We start from the raw sequence: 21337 nt of genomic DNA on the forward strand, positions 1-21337 counted from the left end.
CAGGGATGCTGCAGTGGTCATAAGTGTGAAAACCAGTCATAGGTCTCCACAATTGGGACCAGCATCTCCATTGCTAAGCAACACAGTTGTACACTGAAACATCTCATCATCACACCAGACTTATACCATCTGTTCTGCTGCTGCTTGCTAAGTGAATCAGTCAGGTCTTCTTCAATCGTGACATCACATGACCACAACTTGTGACTTCCTATTGCATACTGATAGCATGTATTTTATTTTCAATTTAATGCATAATCTTGATTGCTCTTAATATGAACTAAAAGGAATTATTTTCCTGTTTCAAAATACCCCATAGGGAACCAAGCTGATTTTAAGGAAGACTTTTTCAATTTTGTGCGTTTAAAAGACGTTATTCAGAAAAAGAGTCATTTCGAAGTGATTGTAGGTGCAAAGATGATCAGGAACAGCTTTGGAAATATTGAATGGATCTTAGTAAGAGTTGAGCATTGTACAAGTTTAATAAATAATCTGAAAAAAGATGCAGTCATTTTAATGATTCAAGGTGAATTGCTTCCTTTGTGCTCATGCATATCATGAAATATTTTTTGTAAATGTTTTTATCCAAAGTAGCTTATGAATGATATTTTCCCATAATTTTACTATTAAATAATTGATTCACAGTACAATTGATACACAATTTCCTGGTCAGCTAATGTACTATGTATTTGTATACTTAGCTCCAATTTCTGAAAAGTACTGTGTACTCTATATGTGTATGTGTGTGGGTGACATTTCTGAGATGATGATTATGAACCATCCTGTTTGTTAGACTGGATTTAGCTACTTCCAAAACAAAATGTACAAAAGTAGCAACACATGTCTTTTAACTTTATTTTTTTCTTTCATGTTTATTTTCACTGTATACTAATTTTTAGTCTTCTAAGGAAACAGGAAACACTAGAATGACTCATAAAATTTGAAATGAAGTTTGTTTATTTGTAAAACCATTTTGAAGCTTTTCAGTGAAAGGAGCCTAAACTCATCACAGCAGAAGCTATAATTATTGCCTATTGTTAGGCATGTTAAGAGAAAAACTTCTCCGGTACATTTCCCCTTTGTTTTGGAAAGGATGAGTTTACTTTTGTTTTATGTTTTTTGAAAATTGATTAGTAAAAACTATTTGCTGACTGCAAAGGACCATGAAGAGAACCACGGAGATTAGCAATGAAACTAATGAATTGCAAAATCAAAATATTCTGTTGGGTCAGTGTGTCTACTAGCTGGGGAATTCTGGGTATTGAACAAATGTCTTAAATTTTCCAAGTTCGAGAAATACTGCTTTAGCCCATTCAGAATACAATAGAATAGAATGACAGAGTTGGAAGGGACCTTGGAGGTTTCCTGGACCAACCCTCTGCTCAGGCAGGAAACCTATAGAATTTCAAACAAATGGTTATTCAATCTCTTCTTTAAAACTTCCACTGTTGGAGCATTAATCTGGTGGTGATGCCGTTTAATCCACATTTTTCTATCTTATCAAGTAGTAGGTTGTTGTCTATCAAGTGCCTTACTGAAGTCCAATTAAATGATATCCACAGCATTTCTCTGGTGCTGTAATTGTGTCACTTTATCAAAGAATGTGATAAGATCTGTCTGCCATGATCAAACTAGGGCAGTTTGATTTTAAGAATACAGTATATACAACTAAAACGAGACGATAATGATGCTCAGATTCATACGAGCAGGCATTTCCTGTGCTTACGCACTATTCATTCAAAATGAGCCTCAAGGTCTTAAATGTTACATGCTGAGAGATGCCGTAAAAGATCAGGCCGCCACTAGATGGCGCTCACCAGAAGTTACGAAATCGCGCTCTCGGTCTCTCGCTCCCTCGGCTGCCGCCTCGCGCTCATACGGATCCCCGCAGCTGAGGCGCGCGAGCCCAGACCCCAAAATGACAGGGAGAGCGATCGGGCGAGCCTGAAGTGCGGCCCGCGAGGGCAGAGAAGCGGTGGGCGGTGCAAGCGCCGGAGAAGAACTGGAGGCGGAGGAGGAGCCTGGATGGATTATGGCGTCATAGCTGCTTGGGTGTATGCGCGTTGGGGAGCCCGGGTTGCTGCAGTAGCAGAAGAAGCTGTTGTCGGGTGCGAAGAAGAGCCACATCCGACGGGAAGGTGAGGTTGCTGCCGCAGCTCCTCGGACCTCAAAAGGGCCACGAGCCAGTCCAGCATGCCGCGCAAGGCTTGCTGAGGAAGCTGCGGCTCCTCTAGTCCGAGCGGGCGCAAGGTAAGGCGGGCGCCCTTGCAAAAACGGGATCCTTCCCTTCTTTCGCTGCTGCTGCTGGTCGCCTCCCGCGCTCTCGGTTGCAAACGCCGCTCCCCCGAGGAGAAGAGGGGGGGGTGGAAGCTCTGCAGCAAGAGTCCCAGCAAAAGAGGGTGAGGGGCGGTAGGGAGGGGTAACGGCGTCGGCGGCTTCAACGCCGCGTCCTCTCCCTCGCTTTGCGAGGAGCTGTCAAATAAACAGCAATGAGGGCGGTGGGATTCCGCGCTGCCCCGCTTCTGCTCAGAAGGGGCTGCATCCACCCCCCCCATTGTTCGGTTTTGTTTGGGTAACTTGGGGTGGGTGGGTGGAAGAGACTGGCCCGTGACGGGTTCTTGCTTTGCCTCGGCCCGCCGATGCCGTGGGGGGGGGGGAAGGGCATGTTTAACCACCACGGATGTGCACGTCTCCTAGTAGGAGGGATGCTGATGTCTTTCTCTGGCGCTTGGTGTGTGATCCGATAGCTGCATTTGCCTGATGCAAACTGGAGGGCGTGAGTCGGACAGGATTGAATAAAAATAAAAATAAAAAAGGAGGAAGAGAAGATGGTTGTATATTGGCAGGTTCAGGGCTTTTCTTTTCTTTTCTAGGGCCTCCAGGGTTCTGTTTTGCGGAATGGGTTCCCGGAGTTCTTGCCCTGGAGCCAGGCTTTTCCTTCATTAATCTGGTTTCTTGGCATGGAATGCAATTACATGATATGTTCCTGATTCATCTGTGAATTGATGAGACCTTTAAAAGGATCGACTTGATACCTTCCCAAGATAGCCCTAAATCTTGTGACAAAAGATATTTGTTAAAACTATTTCACACAGTTCACGTGTTTCTTGAAGAGTGCTAGTCACCCAGGAGCTGTTATAAAGACTAGCTTAATTTTAGGCTTGGGTTACTAATTTTAAACGATTGCCCACACAGTCTACTTTTTACCGTGCCTCAGCAAAAAGACCCATAGTGTTGCTCATCTCTGGCCAATCTCAAATGAGAAGGTGCTGTTGCTAGAACAGTTCCTTCTCTTTATCTGGGGTCTACTGGGGGTTGGGGTTAAATCTAAAAACCTTCTTGAATTGTTGGTTTATTTTTGAACCTTGATCTGACCCTTTTTAAGTGACACCAAACCTCCAGATGATTTGTAATATCTCATCCTATCTTGCCTTGGCCTGGTGCTTGATGTTAAATTAATTTCATTTGTCAGTTTCAGATGTTTCTGCTTTTTAGGATTACAGTAGGATTTTTAGGACTACAGTATTTCTATTTGTCAATGGGAATATCAATCTCCCAGAAGAACTGCATTTGATTTTACATTATATTGATATTGCTGTGTTTGAACTTAAGGTGGGGGGGAGAAAGCTGCAAGGGAAGTGTCTAGTCTCTTTGGCAGCCAAATATAAATGGATGTGCAGGCACAGAGCCCAGTAGTTTGATGGGAGAGGCTGGTCCATCTGTAATCCAGCAGTTCACTGACCTCTGGAGGGCCATCCTCCAATTGCCATTGTCCATGTGAAAAGTCTTTGCAGCTGCTAGGAAGATGCTTCCATTCTTCAAAAGCACCTTGAATTAGCTTCATCTTGCCTTAGCAATAGGTTGACCACAAGATGGAGGTTATAGTAATGTGGGCAGGTTAAAAGTGCAGCAGACAGAACAGGCAGCTGAACTTTTGTCATACATGGAGAAGATCTACAGAGATCAATGGGGGGATAAACAGCTCAATTTCAGTTGATGGGGGAGGGGTCTGAGTATGCCTTGCATGGGTTCAACCCATGATCATTAAAAAGAATAATATTTTTGCTGGAAAGTAGAATACAAATGCTACTGATGCTTCCTGAAACAACTGAGCTTTAAAAATAATGTTAGCCAAACATTTAATGAAACCATCCTGCAATAGTTTTGAATAGAATAACTGAGGTGTTTGCAATTTATCTTTTTAAATTTTATTTTGTTAAAGTCACAGCTATACAAACACATACAAACAAACAGTAATTGTGTAAAATAACACAACTAATGATATGTAACTGTACAAGAAGTTACTCTTTGCTACAACATGCTCATGATTATGCAAAAAACTAAGGGTTGGATATTCTCTTAATATATACCAGAAAACTAGATTGTATTGAAGAAAAAATATTCCTGCTTAGTTACATTCTCGGTCCATAGTCCATAGTCTCTGGCTTTTAAATATCCTGCTTCATTCTTCATAACTAAGTTACAATATAGCTTGGCAGGAGACAATAGCTCTTTATTTGATGCTTCTATATGCAAGGTATTATATGGTGATAATAAAGTCAGTACTAGGGAAGGGGCTATCTCTTTCTGGGTTCACCGACAAATGCGCGATAGACATATGCATGCTGACAAAACCGCGATGGACAAATGAGCGCCGTCAAAATCGCTAATTGATTTTTGACAAAAGTGTGCCGACAAATGCGTGCTGACAAAATTGCATCATCAACAAATCGCGTCATCAACGTTATAACCCTAACCCTAACTCTAAAAAAATTTCAATTTTATTGTGCTTGTCATCGCGCTTTTGTCGGTGCGATTTTGATGTCGCGAATTTATGGGCACCCGATTTCGACGTTGCGTTTTAATCGGCACTATTTTGTCGGCGCGCATATGTCTATCGCGCAATTGTCAGGTCACGCTCTTTCTGAATAATCCTGCAAAATAGATAGATAAATAGAGAGATAGCTGGATAGATACATATAGATAGAGATAGATAGAGATAGATACATTTATATAGATAGATATTCTTTTTAAATGAATAAGCTTTGCCACCTTATATGAAAGCAAGCACCAATCTATCAGTTCTCCTATGACATAAATTATACTTTTTAAATTACAATCTCACTGAGAGGAAGGGCAAGGGGAACACTATGAATTATTTTGAGATATATTCTGTTTTTGGCAGATACAGTTTGGTTTTTTTTTAATGAAATATACAGTCAACTCTTCCAAATAGTTTCATCAATAGGTTCCAATATTATTCTCCAAATATTTTTAATGCTAGAAATTTATATACTTATCGATCTTTGAGAACAAAACTTTTGCATTTTTATCATATTGTAAAATTAATTTCTGTGTAATAATTAGTCTTTCTTACATCTGATTTAACCTTGGAGTTAGAAATAAAATATATTCATGTTATTATGTTAAGCCATTAAAATTAGCTTATTTTAGATCTTTGGGATTGTCCTTTACTATAGAGACTCTTTAATCAGTAGAGACCTGCTGAATCATATTGTTTAGGATCAAAGGTTGTCTGACAAAACAGATTCACTATTTTATTCTTTGCCTAGTTTAGCTTTAAATTTAATAGTGATAGTACAAGTTCTGTATCACATTTCTTGTCATAATTATGCTAATTGTGTGTCTACCATTTTAAAAGGCCATTTTAAATTAGGCACATATAGCATTTATAGATAGCAGACTTCTGTGCTGTACTTTTTTGCTTCCATATATATGATTTTTTTCATTGTACGTTATAATTTTCCGGGATGTCATTTGATAACTCCTGGAATTGCTCTCTCTATCTCAGGAGGAAATTCTTTTAATTGCAGATCTTTCCCCAACCAGAAGTATTGTAATCAAGGTTACTTATCTCTCAGTCTGATAGAAATAAATCCTGATGAAATTAGTTGTGTTTATCCTAGAAACCTTTTTTTCCACAGCTGCAAGACTGCCACCCACATTCTTTAATCCTGGTTTGCTAACGGGTTTATTTATGCATCATGTGTTTTCTCCTATTTATGTTGAACTTTATATAGTTGGATTCTTTGCAAAATGCAAACATGGTTGTACATGTTTGCTTGTAAAAATGTTAATCTTATATTTCCTGGTAGCTGATAACAGCTTCAGGAGATGTTTCATACATTAGAAATCAATGGTGGGATTCTAATTTTTTCACTGCTGGTTCTGAGGGCGTGGCTTGGTGGGTGTGGCATAGCTTGGTAGGCATGAACTGGTGTGCATGGCAGGGGAAGGATACTGTAAAATCTCCATTCCCTCCCCACTCCAGGGGAAGGTTACTGCAAAATCCCTATTCCCTCCCGATCAGCTGGGACTCGGGAGACAGAGAATAGATGGGGGTGGGGCCAATCAGAGATGGTATTTACCGGTTCTCCGAACTACTCAAAATTTCCACTACCGGTTCTCCAGAACTGGTCAGAACCTACTGAATACCACCTCTGGTAGAAATACTAATCTGTGAAATACCAAATACAGCTATTCCCGCCTGCTGCTCTTACCTTAAGTGCTAAATTCTCTGCTATTGTTTTTTCTGTTTACTCATCTGTTAAAAACATTAAGATAACACTTCTAAAAAAGTTTTGAATTAATTTAGAACTACCATACCTTAAACAGATGAGAAATGTAACTTTTTTTTACTACTAACAGCATTGTAATATATAATCCGTGCTTTCCTTGAAATAAACCATTTATAGAGAAATGGAATTAGGTCTAATTTTTTATAGATTATGTAATAGTTAAAGTGGTCCTGAAAGATCCCTTGACACCCAAACTGGTAAAAGAGGAAGTGAAGAAGAAGAAGATCCTGAAAGAAATACATCAGGAAAAATGAATAGCATCTAATTACAAATATACATTCAGAATAAAGTAAACATTTATTTAATATCTTATTTTTGTGTGTTTTTGTAAGGTCTGAGTAGAATTAGTAGTAATAACTCAAAAGGTATAGCATATATGTGCTTTGGTTGCTTGTCAGAACTATAGGTGAAAGGCAACTATATGTTTTTTATAGGCAGTCTCAGTCTCCCTCAGCCAAGTCATGCATTCTAGTTGCCTATGTTGGACAGGCCTATGTATGATGCACAAAGGAAGTCGCAATTATCATAATTGGGTAATTGAGGAAGCATTGCCATGTCACCTGCTGCTCCAGACTCTGCAAATATCTCTTCCAGAGAATATATTCCGTAAATGAATTTGTATGATTGCTTCCTAGGAGAGAACATTATATATTTGCTCTGCTATTTGCCTATTTAGGTGACTGCCATTATTGAGGAGAAGCAAACATATCCATTCATGTGGAAAACTAGTTTTGCATCACAGTTGTGCTTGTTAGGGTTTTTGTCTATACCATTTTTTTGAACAGGGGATTGGAGCACTGTGAGGGAATATTTGCTTCTCTACACAGAAAGAAGTTTTCCATTGTTTAAATTAAACCAGACTATTTGTCTGTCGTGTTGTATCTGTCCAGTCTGAAGAAATGTGTATAATTTGGTTTAGTTGTGAAGTGAGATAAAAACATTTGGCATAAAAGCTTTTAACCAGCTAAGTTTAAGAATTTGGCTCTGCTTTTGCCTAATATTGTAGCTCTGTAATAACAAAGTGCTATTATTTTCCCTTTCCTTCCTCTCTTGTGAGCAAAGGATTAAAAATAAGGAAAGTATAATATTTTAAATCGAGAATTAATTGTTTTTAATTATGACAAATGAAAATCAAATAATAAAATATATTTCTTAAAGTAGTATTTCTACTTTGCACTTCTGCTTCTGAAGCTGAATTCTGACATTCAACCAATTTCATTGCATTTATTTTGTACAATGACAATAAAGGCTATACTATGCAGTGAAACACATGTTGCAGAATCCGTGGGAATACTTATGGTGGTATTCAGTTCACATCCATGCTCTGATCAGGACTCTAGTCCTCTTTACAAGTAGTCCTTGACTTATGACCAAAACTGGCACTAGAATTTCCATCGCTAAGCAAGGTGATTGTCAAAGTGGATTTTACAACCTTTTTGTCATGGTGGTTAAGTGAATCACTGCAGTTAAATGAATCATACACTCATTAAGCAATTCCAACTTCCCCCATTAACTTTGCTTCTTGGAAGCTGACTGGGAAGGTCACAAACGGTGATTGTGTGATCTGAGGACATATCAATCATTGTAAATACATGTGGGTTTCCAAGCACCTGAATTTTGATCACATAACCATGGAAATGCTGCAAAAGCCATTAAGTGTGAAGACTGGTTGTAAGTCATCCTTTTTCAGTGCTGTTGAAACTTCACTGGTCATTAAACAAATGGTTGTAAATCAAGGACTACCGGTAACTCCTTTTTTTCAAATGAGCAAGTACTGGAGCATAGCAAATCCCCCCCACCCCCCAATTTAGTATTCTTGTACAAGATTTATAGTGATTAACAATTTGTATTTCAAGGAAGTTTGTTTGAACACAGTGCGTATGAATTGGTAAAATCACATTGAATAGTTCCAGAGATACTGACTTTTGTTTGCAATGTTGCTTATCTGTTTAATCAGTGTTAACTATAGAGTGAAGACATTATTCCAGTTTTAAACAATGAACTTTCTATTAATTGTTAATTTTGATGGCCAGGAACAGTTCACAAAACAGAGAAGATTATTAGAACCTTAGCAGAAGTATGAGGTGTCTGTTCTGTGATTTCCTAATTATTTTGAAAGATTGTTTTCTGGTTGGGAAATCAGACTGATGCGTTTAGTAAATGTCTAACTATGAGACATTAAATTTGTATTACGGTACTTTAATGACGATCTCTCTGGGTAGATTAGTAGAAAACAAGATTGTGCAATTCTGTACCAAGTTATGATTATTGTCTTATTTTTGTGCAGTTTTAGTTCAAGTGAGGCAACTTGTGACCTTTTGATCACTGTTTCAGAGATGCTTCCTTACCAGATCCCTCAATAGTGGCAGAACTTCTAATGCACTTAAAAGTTTAAAATTCTTAAGAATTCATAAGAGATATTCAGAGATGTACCTATCTTTGAAAGTACTCCCTGTTGAACTGTATAGCACAGTCAAATATCAGAGCTGATTGAAGAAATATTTTATGACATTTTGTATTATGTCATAACATGCTTCATAATAATTTTATGTCATAAAATATTTTATAAAATTTGCCAAATTTCAATTCCAGGAGAGTCATGGATCTGACTTGGGATTCATTCCGTAAGTTAGCCCTTTTGAGATACCTTTGTTAAAAAAGTTTTGGCTTATGATACACCATTTCACCATTTCAGTTAAAGGTTACAGACACAATAATTGTAATACTATATAGATACCTTCTTTCATTTTTCATAACTATGCCTGTTATTGTGGCTAAATTGCTATTGCAGTTATATTTGCTGTTTTGCAAGAAATTATAGCTATAAATTTGACTCTATAGTTTCTAGAATGCTTTTAGCTAAGGCAAAAATAGTAATTAATGTATTTCCTTCCTTCCTTCCTTCCTTCCTTCCTTCCTTCCTTCCTTCCTTTTCCAGTGGAAAAGAACAGTGGGAGCTTTCCTAGCTTGGATGTTGCTGAAATACACTGGGTATTTCATATTTGTATGCCCAAAGCTCTGTTAAATATCTTAAAATAAACAGGTGGGCATGTTCATATTGTATAATAAGCAATAATATAGTCAGATGAATTTAGGCCCCAGATTTAATGTACTCACTTGTGAGATGATAAACCATATACGGTATATTATTCTTTGAAAATGTGAGTCATTTGGAAAAAAATAACAAGTCAAGCTCTATTAGGTATGTACATGCCCCTAATTAGAATGTGGTTTCAAATAGAAGGGGAAGAAAGATACTTCAGAGAATAATATCATTCCCATCAATTTTGGTTTCCTCTCAACCCAGAAATGATCAACATGTCAAAGGATATTTATAAGAATGTTGATGATGTCACTGGAAGTAAATAAGCCAAATCATTTAGGAGGCCTCCACCTTCCTCCAGTGCTGAATATTTGCATAAGAAGGTGCGAACACTCAGCTACAAGTTACCCATATTCTCATATGCCTACGTTTATGGGAGTTGAGTAGGAGGTGAAATATATGCTTAGGGCATTTGCTAACTTCTTTCTCTTAGTTCATCAAAGCCTGTATTGTCAACAGTGATAAGCAGATATTTCATGCAAAAGTTATCTACAGCACTTCTTTTTGGAGATTCAAGTGGGAAACATACACCTGCTCTGCTAATAGGTGTTATAAATTCATTGTTTCTGACATGCATAAAATATGTGAATTTTGTGACTTCCTTTTAATAAACATAGATATTTTTTCTATGTTTTAAAATGAATTGTGGCTAAGGTACTGTTGCATATTTAATAAATCATATTCATATGTTATTTCTGGTTTTGGATAAACTAAAAGAACCGTGGTTATTATAATAACCTAGAGCCATGGAGATGATAGTATTTGAAAAAAACAATTTTTCTGGGGTCTCTAAACCATTGTGTTAAGCAATTTAAGTCCCTTAAATTATTTCATTATGACTTCCAAGTTTATTTTGTTTTTAAATTATTTTTTTAAAGCCATAGTTGAAGCAAATATTTTTAAGACGTAGTGTGATGCAAAAAAGTCTGGATAAATTGTTTTCTTTTTAAGATTAATCAAGTAAATGAATTAGTTCTTATTTTAAACTCTGTCATTCTTGAATAAGTTGTATATACTTGGAAAAATATGAGAATTATTCTTTTGGCTGAAATAAGAGTTCATTTCCCGGACACATCGCACTAAGCTTACAAATGTGACATGGACCAGGTTTAATTCTCTCTTCTACCTTACATAATCCTGCTGTATTCCAGCCCTTACTCCTGTAGAGAAATTTAAACGATTCAAGATTCTAGAGGAATAATCTTAAAAAAAGAAGTAGAAGGAATTCTATTTTACATTTAATCTGAAATTGGGGTGGTGGTAGTTTTTGCAGTATTTTTGAAGATAGGACTAATAGCTAATAGTGGTGGGTTTCCATTTTTTTACTATCGGTTCACTCATATGCGCACAATGCTTCTGTGCATGCGCCGAAGTGTCCGGGCGGGTGGGTGGAGTCTCCCACCACCACCACTACCAGTTCACCTGATCCAGGCTGAACTGGGAGCAACTCACCTCCGGTCTGCGTGCCATGAATTTAATTTTTTTCTTAAAAATTCATTTAACTAGTTGCCAACCCCATGGGCATTGGATTTGTAATGTTTTCTGCCTTTAATTTTGTTGTGTGAAGTATTTCTGGTGGTTGTGTTGTATTTAGTAATACTGAATTTACCGTAATTGAATATCTTAAAAATAGCAATGGTTTCTCAAGAGGAACACCTGTTTCATAAAGATCTTGAAATTACGTAAACTTGTAGTTTTGAAAAGCTTTTGATAGTTTCCTTTCTCTCATTGATGAGTAATTTTAAGAGTTATGAAATAAGAATTTAGGTCCTTTTTTGTATTAGTTAGGAACTAGTTAAAACAGGAAGCAACAGTGAAAACAAATACTGTATATAATTAACATAATCATTTTTTAAAGTAGTTAAATGTCAAATATGTATCACTGTATGTATCAAGTGATATGCCCTAAAGTAAAAATCCCTAACTTCCGAAATAACCGATAAGTTGTTCTTGAGTTGGCCCAGTCTAATTAGAAAATACTGTATATATTGGTTTGTTTATATATTTTGTTACTAGAAAGTTATGAAAATAATTATTATTATTTCCTACTAGTGCTTTTTCATATGGCATTCAGCCATATCTGGAGCTCTGTACTTAGTTCCAGTTGTCTCTTTATGAACACATGGAGATAGATGAACCTGAAGAAAGAGCATTTGGACCAGCTAGAGAAGGACACAACTGAGATTTTTAAAATTATGAAGTCTAGATAAATTCCCCACTTCTCCAGAATAATTTGGGCTATTAAGTGAAATGAGTAGTAAGGCTTTTAGAAGAAATTTAGGGAACTGGCTGCCTCAAGGTATGGTTTAAAAGCTGGCTTTTAAAGTTATTAGACCATCTTTACAAATGACGGTCATGACAGAAACCTAAATTTAGTAGCATATGTGTCCTTACTGCAACTTCTGCAAGAATAGAGATGAATCAGATGGGTCAATTGCTTTGATGTTTGCCTTGGAGAATTTGCAGAAGATGAACTAACCTAGAAGAGCTACTCCTGTGAGACATTACCATGGTGAGCTAAATTAGTTCTGTAGCATAACTATTAAGCTACATCTGGAAAACAGATTGGTTTTTTTTCTATATAATGCCTCCTCTCAAATTCTAAAATGTTTTAAAATTTCAGAGTTTCTTGGCAGTTCCACCCTCTGAACAGCTCATTTGCTTAGCACACCAACCAGTTATAATGATATATCATGTGGCACTCCCTGCCTACAATTTTGGGGAAATAAATTAATACAGATACTTGAAATGTATGAACAGTCATTGAACTATTCAATGACATAGATCTAAAAAGCAACACTTGCCTTATTTATTTGATTTCTTAGTCCATTCATTTAAATGGGTGATAAGGTCAGCTTTACATTTCTTGATCTTGAGAAGGAACAGCAAGCTCTAAAAAAGAAAAGATCACTCAACCCTGAGAGGAGACTTGAAAAATGAAACTCAGAATGCCCCACCTTGGTACTGTGTAATAGAATAAGATGGAATGGGAAAAAACCTGGGTTTCAAGTTACTTTATTCCATACTACAATAAAGAACATTCTTGTGATGCCTGATTCTTGACCTTGCCTGCCAGCCGCTGAATGACTGACAGACAAGATCTGACTTTGCTTTTGAAAAGTGCTAGTGCCATTTACCATGGCTTTTGTGAGGGTGGCAGGTTTTGCTGCATTAGCCTTCCCAATTGTGATGTGATTACTGGTTTATTTTTTTAAATGAACTAGCAGAACCAGTTAAGAGTACCAGGATAAGGTGACATATCAAATGCTGAAGTCCTGAACCATAATGGCATTTGATCTGATTTACATTTTTTTCTACTCCCATTTTATTTTATTTATTTTAAATTTGGAATGGTGGGAGAAGTCAACCAAGGAAAGATCAAGTTAGAGAATGAACTAGATCAGTCTAGGACTCTAGGAGGTTACAAAGAAAAAAATTCCAGGAAAAAGCCCTCACCAGTGCATCCCCCTGGGAGTCGAGGTGGCGCAGTGGTTAAATGCAGCACTGCAGGCTACTTCAGCTGACTGCAGTTCTGCAGTTTGGCTGTTCAAATCTCACCGGCTCAAGGTTGACTCAGCCTTCCATCCTTCCGAGGTGGGTAAAATGTGGACCGGATTGTTGGTGGCAATATGCTAAATCTGTAAACCGCTTAGAGAGGGCTGAAAGCCCTAGGAAGCGGTATATAAGTCTAAGTGCTATTGCTATAGTTGGGATGTGGTGTTGAATGCTGCCAAACACTCCATTCTTAGCTCCTCCTGGTCACATATCTCTAAGTATAATATACATTCCCATCATGTACTTCATAATCCACACATAGCAATAGCTCTTAGACTTATATACCACTTCACAGTGCTTTTTACAGCTTCTCTAAGCTGTTTACAGAGTCAGCATATTGCCCACAACAATCTGGGTCCTCGTTTTACTGACCTCAGAAGAATGGAAGGCTGAGTCAATCTTGAGTTGGTCATGTTCAAACTCCTGGCAGTGGAATGCAGATACTGCATTCTAACCACTGCGCCACCACAGCTCCTATCCCCAAATATATAAGATGCAGCCCAAGGAGTCCACATTTAAACAGAGAGAGAGTAATATGAAAGGGTACTTTGCATTTTCATTTTTTAAAAGATGACCTGTCATTGCTGGTTGTTCTTGAGTGGAAGAACAATATATCCTTTGGGGGGGAAATTATTAACAAAAATTTCAAGTACTATATATGCATAACCCTCCTTCGCTTGAATTTGGAACATGTTTCTTGCAAAATAGGCATTTAAAAAAAGTAGATATTTTTGGATAAAACTAATAGTTTCCACAGAGAATACCAGTCGTTTTATAAATATGACTTGTGACAAGATCAAATCTGTTTATTATATTGGGAATTCAGTCACTGTACAAGAATTCTTCCTCCTCTGCTTCCTGCTAGCTACATCCTTTTACGTTCTCATGTGGGTTTGCTAGACTGCACGAACTAGAAGAAAATTTCCAACCTGAAACAGATTAATTGAGTTTCAGGCATTTGTATGTGACTCTTAACCACCAGCATACTTTTACCCCTGCAGCAGTGATAATACCTCAAAAGCTAACATTGACCTACTATTCTGGATGTACTGTCTAAGAGTCATACATTAGTTAGATATTAGAAAATATATGTAAGTATGTATAATTGTAAGGGGTGCAGTTGCTCAATGGCTAAGACGCTGAGCTTGTTGATCAGAAAGGTCAGCAATTAGGTGGTTCGAATCCCTAGCACCACGTAACAGAGGGAGCTCCTGTTACTTGTCCCAGCTTCTGCCAATCTAGCAGTTTGAAAACATGTTCAAATGCAAGTAGAAAAATAGGAACCACCTTTGGTGGGAAGGTAACAGCGTTCTGTGCTCCTTCAGCGTTTAGTCATGCTGGCCACATGACCATGAAGACCTCTTTGGACAGCGCTGGCTCTTCGGCTTTGAAACAGATGAGCACCACCCCTAGAGTTGGGAATGACTAGCACATATGTGCAAGGGGAACCTTTACCTTTACCTCATGTATAATTGTATACAGTATTAAGGATAGTTAAAATTAATATAGTCATATAAAACTGAAGAATTTAAAATTTAAAAACAATTATTACAAATGAACAGATAAATAATACAACACAATACATTTGTCCAGTAAAATTTGTAGTTCAAGTATCTGCCAGAAACAAAAGCAATATAGTTATGGGGGAAAAAATGGGGATCTACATAAACAAGCTTTGTATTTTATTTTCCTTGTTGAAACACGAAGATAAATATCAGTAGCATAGAAAGAGCTTGGCCAACCCAAAAAGCAGGCAGCTGTCAGGTCCAGATATACCAGGATGCTGGCATTTTGGTGGAAGGAAGGAGGGGAGTAATGGAGTGGTCTGTATATGAAGTTTCTGCTTCTGTTTCCTGCATTACTGTGCTAATCTCTATATTAAGTCTCTCTTTCTGTTTCCCTGCAATAATGTAGTGTGGGAGGGGTTTGGTTAGCATTGCTTTAAACAGCTGGTTTTAAATCAGAAGCTTCAGTTCTTGCCTAAATTTCTTGTTATCACAAACCTTCCAATAAAAGCACCTTTTGGAACCATCGGAGTTTCAAGTCCTGCTTTCTTGAGAAGATTGGAGAGGCAAGACCTTACAGCAGCATATAAATACAATAAGTAAATCACTAACCCCAACACTTTCTCTTTAATTCAGCATGCCTCTCTTCTGTTGAATTTGAATCCCTTTGACATCGTGGATCTAAATCCATTGAAAGCTTTTAGTGGTGATTTCTAGTACGTAGAATTCTGTCTGGAAACAGGTGGGCAATTAGTGCAACTTGGGAAGAATCAACATGATGTGCTAACTAAGCACTCATTGATGGCTTCACAGCTGGTATCTGGCAACTCTCACAATGCAATTGCAGGTAGAATACACAGCTATAAGCCCATCTGGATGTAAGTAAAAAATGCATGTATGTTCTCTTTAAAAAAATGCAACTTCTTTATTTGTTTATCAAATATGTGTGTGTGTGCGCGCGTGTGCCCATCTCATGAAGGTAACTTTGGGCTTTGAAAGTTTTTGAAAATCCTTAGTGTTTATTTTGGTCCTTTAGTTTTCCAGAATAGAACAATTCCAGTGGCTCTTGCTACTAAAAAAATGTGTTGTTGTTGATGATGGAGATTATGGAATTAGGGTCCAACCAACATGGAAATCATCAGTGAAGAGAAGGTTTAGTTTAGATATGAATAGCTTCCAATTGACCTAATTAAATTGCCCTTCAGTGTTGAAAATATACTTGATGTAACATCTATGTTGTGTGAAGGGAAATACTGTCTGGATAGATGTTCTGATGGATGTTCTGTATGCAAAAGTGACTTTGGACTTTCATTTCCTTTATTCTCTGCTATTGGGCTCAATCCTTTCTTCTCTAGTGATTGTTTGGGAACAGCATTTTAGTTTCTCCTATGGCTGCCTGGCTTTACATCAGTGAAAACCAACTTCATATTTTTGTGATTATAGGAAGAGGCTGTTAAAATTATCAAACTAGCTAGAGAAGTTTAACTTGGGAAGATGTCTTTTTATTAGCAATTACCTGTTGAATGCCAGTAGCAATGTTTGGCAAATATCCGAATAGATGAATGAAGAATATAGCTTTAGAGCTGTATTGTTTTAGCAGGACAAGAGGTAATAAGATACAAGTCTGAGGGGACTGGTTTCCCCTAGAATCAGTAAGGAGAAGTTTTGCATTTTGGAATGTTGATCGGCAAAACCTAGACTGTGCTCAGTTTGTATGCTTGGAATTAACCCCCACTCCCAAATATTATAGGACACTTTTGAATTTATTTCAAAGAATAGTCAGATTAGGACTAATTTGGACACTGACAACCCCCCCCCCCCCCAGCCACACTCACCGAGCTGGCAGTGAAAATTTTTGAAATCCACCACTGGTTTAAGTTCATGTAGCTACATGCCCAACAATAATTTCTTTTCCATGTCTTGTTTTATATATTGTTTTATATCTATATATCTGTCTGCCTTCCTGTCTGTCTGTCTGTCTGTCTGTCTATCTCCAAGGTGCTTTTGTGGTTTGTGGTTTACTTCAGAGCAATATAGAAGTATTGCATTGCCTTAGAACCTAATGCACATTAATAAAATGCTGTGTCTGCTACCACTTGTGTTTGCATGGTGATCACTGTGGATCCAAGTCAGTACCTTTTTTCTCTAGAAAAGTTTTTAATTTATAGACAGTGCTGTGGACTAAAATGTAAATATTCAACTTTTACCTATATGCGGCTTTGACTGTAGTCATGGTTCATAAGCCTGTATCAGTTGCTTTGAGGTTATGTGGCACTGCCTATGCAACATGGTGTCAAAAATGAAATACATTATTGTGAAGTTTCTTCAAAAGTTAATCTATTTTTGTTACAATTTTGGTTTGTTGGGTTATCTTTTCTTCTACTGATTGCTTTTCTACTTTCCTTCCTCTTTATAATGGCTACATTAACCTGTGATAGCCTCCCTGACTTCTAAGTCTCTATCTCTTGTAACTTTTACTTCTCTTAATGTGAAATCTGCTACCCAGTATGATCCATAGGAATTGCTCAATAATAAGAGGGTGTTTTCTTAACTGCATACTTCTAAATTTAAAAACTGGTGGTTTTTGGTTTCATTATATCATTGGTTTCCTTCTTGTTATACTCCTAGATATATTTTTGTCCAACTTTAAGCGTTTTAAAAACTTACGGAAAACACCAGGTGTCTGAAGAATGTTGCATATTTGATTAAAAAAATTACTATAGATAGCTGCATTTTATAATTTTCCCTGCAAGCCTTTCAAAATAAATTCTGCCCAAAGATTACTAGACTTGTTTTCAATGGTAACAAAAATAGAATTAATGTTCTTTAGAGATATACCATATGTATGAATTTATCTATCTAGAGTAAGTTACAAATAAAATGTGAATTATATGGGTGGCATGTAGTAAAGTGGCAGCATGTGGTCAGCCTGTGCTTATTTTTATTATGGTGGTTGTTTTTCTTAAAAATAGACCACATTTTTGGTGAAATATAACCATCAAAAATATCTGGAACCTGAACAACATTGGCATTGATAAAATCTCCAGCGGTCAAGTTGCAAAAGTTACTTAGAACAGCTTACATCTTGTGACAGAACTTTTAATGCCATCCAACAAACAGTATCTGCCTATCCTAGATCCCTGGGAAGGATTCAGTAGGTGGATAAGAATGCCAAATTCAGTTTAAACATCTGACTGACTGTGTGATGAACCATAATAATGTGATTGTGCCACCAAAATGGAATTCATGTGTAATAATGATTATGTCAATAACAATAGATACTGATAGTATTAACAGAAAATATGACATTGTTGTATGTTAACAAAGGAGAAGTAAATAACTTACAAAAAGAAAAATAACTGTCTAAAATCAGTCTCTTTGTCATCTAAAATCAGGCCACAATACCATGCTTCAAGTAGAAACTTTTAACAATTTGAGGAAAGGAGAGTTTCTGCCCCTTCCTTCCTGGTTTCTCTCACAATAGTTCTTGAGTGCAGCAAATAATTTGGACTTTTTTTTCAATGAAAGTTATCCAAGAAAAACATAATTCTACTATTTCATCAGGTAAAGGTTCCCCTCGCACATATGTGCTAGTTGTTCCTGACTCTTGGGGGCGGTGTTCATCTCTGTTTCAGCCGAAGAGCCAGCGCTATCCAAAGATGTCTCTGTGGTCACGTGGCTGGCATGATTAAATGCCGTAGGCACATGGAATGCTGTTACCCTCTCACCAAAGGTGGTTCCTATTTTTCTACTTGCATTTTTATGTGGTTTTGAACTGCTGGGTTGGCAGAAGCTGGGACAAGTAATGGGAGTTCACTTCATTACACGGCACTAGAGATTCGAACTGCCGACCTTTCTGATCAACAACTCAGCATCTTAGCGACTGAGCCATTGCATCCTTGCTATTCTATACATGCCCAGTAATAATGAAAAGAGAAAAAGTAAATTTGCTTAAGTCACTAGTGTGCCATATAGGTGTAACCTAGTTTTAACATTCGTCCTAAATTTGGGATGAAGGCTAAATGAATTCATTATGAGACACTTGATGGTATGGAGAGAACTCTACAATTGGTGATTGCTTTTATTCCTGCAATTTCTTACGGTATATGCAATAAATGAGTACGAAGATATAGTGATTCATTAATGTCCTTTTGAAAAAAATCTAAAAAAATTAGAGGCAGAAATACATGGTGCCTGTTTCATGGAACAGCATCCCTCTGAGGAGCAGAAAAGCTAACTTTCTAGAGATGAAACCTAAGTGCAACTACTATAGAAGTTACTGGAAAGCTCACAACAAAGGCATAAGAAATATAAGGCACAAATTCAATAAAAAATAAAGAATATTCCACTAAAAATGAAGGTTCTCTTTTTATATGTCATAGCTACAAGTTTTTAAACAAAACTACTATTTATGATTCTTTTTTAATCACTTAACTGCTGTCTAGCAATGTGCCTTAATATAAAACTATGCTTTATGATATTTCTTAGGGGTAGGGGAACGTTCTGAGCTCTCAACAGAATGAACACAAATGCCTGGATTTCAAAAGAGAAAGAAAACAGCACATTTTATTTATTTCTGAAATTTTGAGAGCCACAAGTTTGCCAGCATACTGGGTGGCTTACAAGTAAGTGGATTAAAAGGTATTTTTAAATCACTCATGAAAAGATTACCATATCAAGCAAGAAAAATATTATTACCCACTTATTATTAACATAATATCATCCATGGGGGAAATATTGGGATTTTCTGCTCCTCAAAGGGATAGCTTCTATGAAAGAAAGTTTGCATATTATTTGGCTTTATTTTTTACTTTGTCAGGGACCTTTAAAATTTTTGATTTAACAATTCTGGGATATACAGTTTTAAACACGCATTTAAAGATGTATACTCTTGGATAGTTTTATTTTCTAAAGTTATTTATTTTTAGTTTGATTCAGGTAATGAGCTACCAGGCTTGGGGGATATTTCCTTTGAGTTAAATAAGCTGCTGATTCAAAGCTGAATTTCTGAAGAGTTATCAATATCTGTAGAATTTGGAAATATGAAACAATCCAGTGACTCTGCAGCCCATTTGCAGTCAAAGAGTAGCATTTCTGGAAGGTGTGCGGCGTTTTTCTTTTGACTTGGCCTAGTTTTTGAGAAATTTCCCAAAGGCGTAAAGTCAATTTAAGTTTGATTGTCAAACTTAATTTACTTTTTTATTTTTTGCAGAAATGTGGGTTAGTATATTTTCCTTTAAAAACTGATGTCTGCTTTTGAAGATAAAGACATGGGTTGTTGATCAGGTTTCCATATCCGAGGGTCCACAGATCCTATCATCCCAGATTGGGTTGGGTGATGCAGGCTAGGAATAAACTCATTTTAGACAACGTGTTGTGGAAGACTGAGGTATAAGTACTTGTGGCTGTTCTTTTCTGTAAGACACAGAAAAAACTCCTGATGTATGATAGATATCTCATTAAGTTTCTTTTGGTCATTAAGAGAAAAGGATTGTAGTATGTTTAAATGTATATTTTTCTTGTTCATGCTTTTCAAGCTTTGTAGTAAAATGAGTGTTCTGGAATTTATCCTTGAACTGTCCTAGATTGCCAGGCTCTGTCACATATATATTGCAATAATTTTTGCAGAAAAAAACACATGAATGTTGGCTTGCTAGCTGTTTATACATTAGAATTGAGTTGCTTCTGACAGCTGTACTTTCTTTTTTCTTTAACTATAAGGAACAGCTCTGTCCTTCCCTAAAAGGCTCTTTTAAGGGCTGAAGTTGATGAGAATCAGCACTTCTCAGGCTGGACTTAAATTGGAATGGAAATATTGTGCAGGTGTTCCCAGTCTGGGCCAGAAAAAGATCTGTTTTCATAGATTCAGAAAAGTTGGATGGAAAGGCCTAGAATAGGGCTGCCCGACTTTGACAACTTTTTAATACTAGTGGGCTTCAACTCCCAGAATTCCCCAGTCAGTCATGCTAGATATACCTGGTCTAGAATGTAAACTGTGAAGCAGCTACAATTATATTGGCTTTGATTTCTGTGTTCTGCAATAGGTATGCCTTCTCTATTTATAAGGCTTCTATCTTGTCTGCAATAAAGCATCTGTCCATGTTGCATCAGTGAATTTATGCAGCAACCAAGTTCCTAAATATGGCTGACGTTTCTGCACAGTCAAGATTTATTGCTTATGCTGGGCATAAAATCTGATAACTGAAAGAGAAGGAATAAGTATAGACTTGATAAGATGAAAGAGAAATAATAGAATGAAGAGAACCTCCATCAGGAAGTGAAACATTAAGATTATGTCAGACTTTATACAAAGTCTATGTTTGTATGATATGAGATATGAATTCTAGGTTAAGATTTATTTTGTGTTATTTTGTTTTCATGTAAAAGATTGTTCCATATTTGGAGCTAGTTAATACATTTTTTATAGTGAAAAAGTATGGCATTTCTCTCTCTCTTTCAGTAATGAAAATTATTTGACTTGGTAAAGCCATTTTTGTGAATTGTTCGATTTAGTGAGTATTACATGAGCCATTTTCCATTCCTTTTTTCTGGCTATGCATATCTTTGAAAGTATGTAA

The 21337-nt window shown here is 36.9% G+C and overlaps 1 protein-coding gene across 12 annotated transcripts in view; it reads left to right on the top strand.

The window, feature by feature from the left end:
- Nucleotides 1–1944: 1944 nt before the first annotated feature.
- Nucleotides 1945–21337, top strand: part of INPP4A (inositol polyphosphate-4-phosphatase type I A) — a 102991-nt gene continuing 83598 nt past the window's right edge. For 2 of the 12 annotated variants that reach the window (XM_087726583.1, XM_087726584.1), the window contains exon 1: nucleotides 1945–2135. The gene's annotated coding sequence lies outside the window, so the exon portion shown is untranslated. Of the gene's footprint in view, nucleotides 2248–21337 lie in introns of all 12 variants that reach the window. The other 10 variants (XM_087726582.1, XM_087726585.1, XM_087726586.1 and 7 more) reach the window with 10 other exon arrangements.

Source organism: Thamnophis sirtalis, unplaced genomic scaffold, assembly GCF_051295495.1.
Source record: "Thamnophis sirtalis isolate CommonGarterSnake01/CBP01778 unplaced genomic scaffold, rThaSir2_p1.2 scaffold_12, whole genome shotgun sequence".
Classification (NCBI taxonomy): domain Eukaryota; kingdom Metazoa; phylum Chordata; class Lepidosauria; order Squamata; family Natricidae; genus Thamnophis; species Thamnophis sirtalis.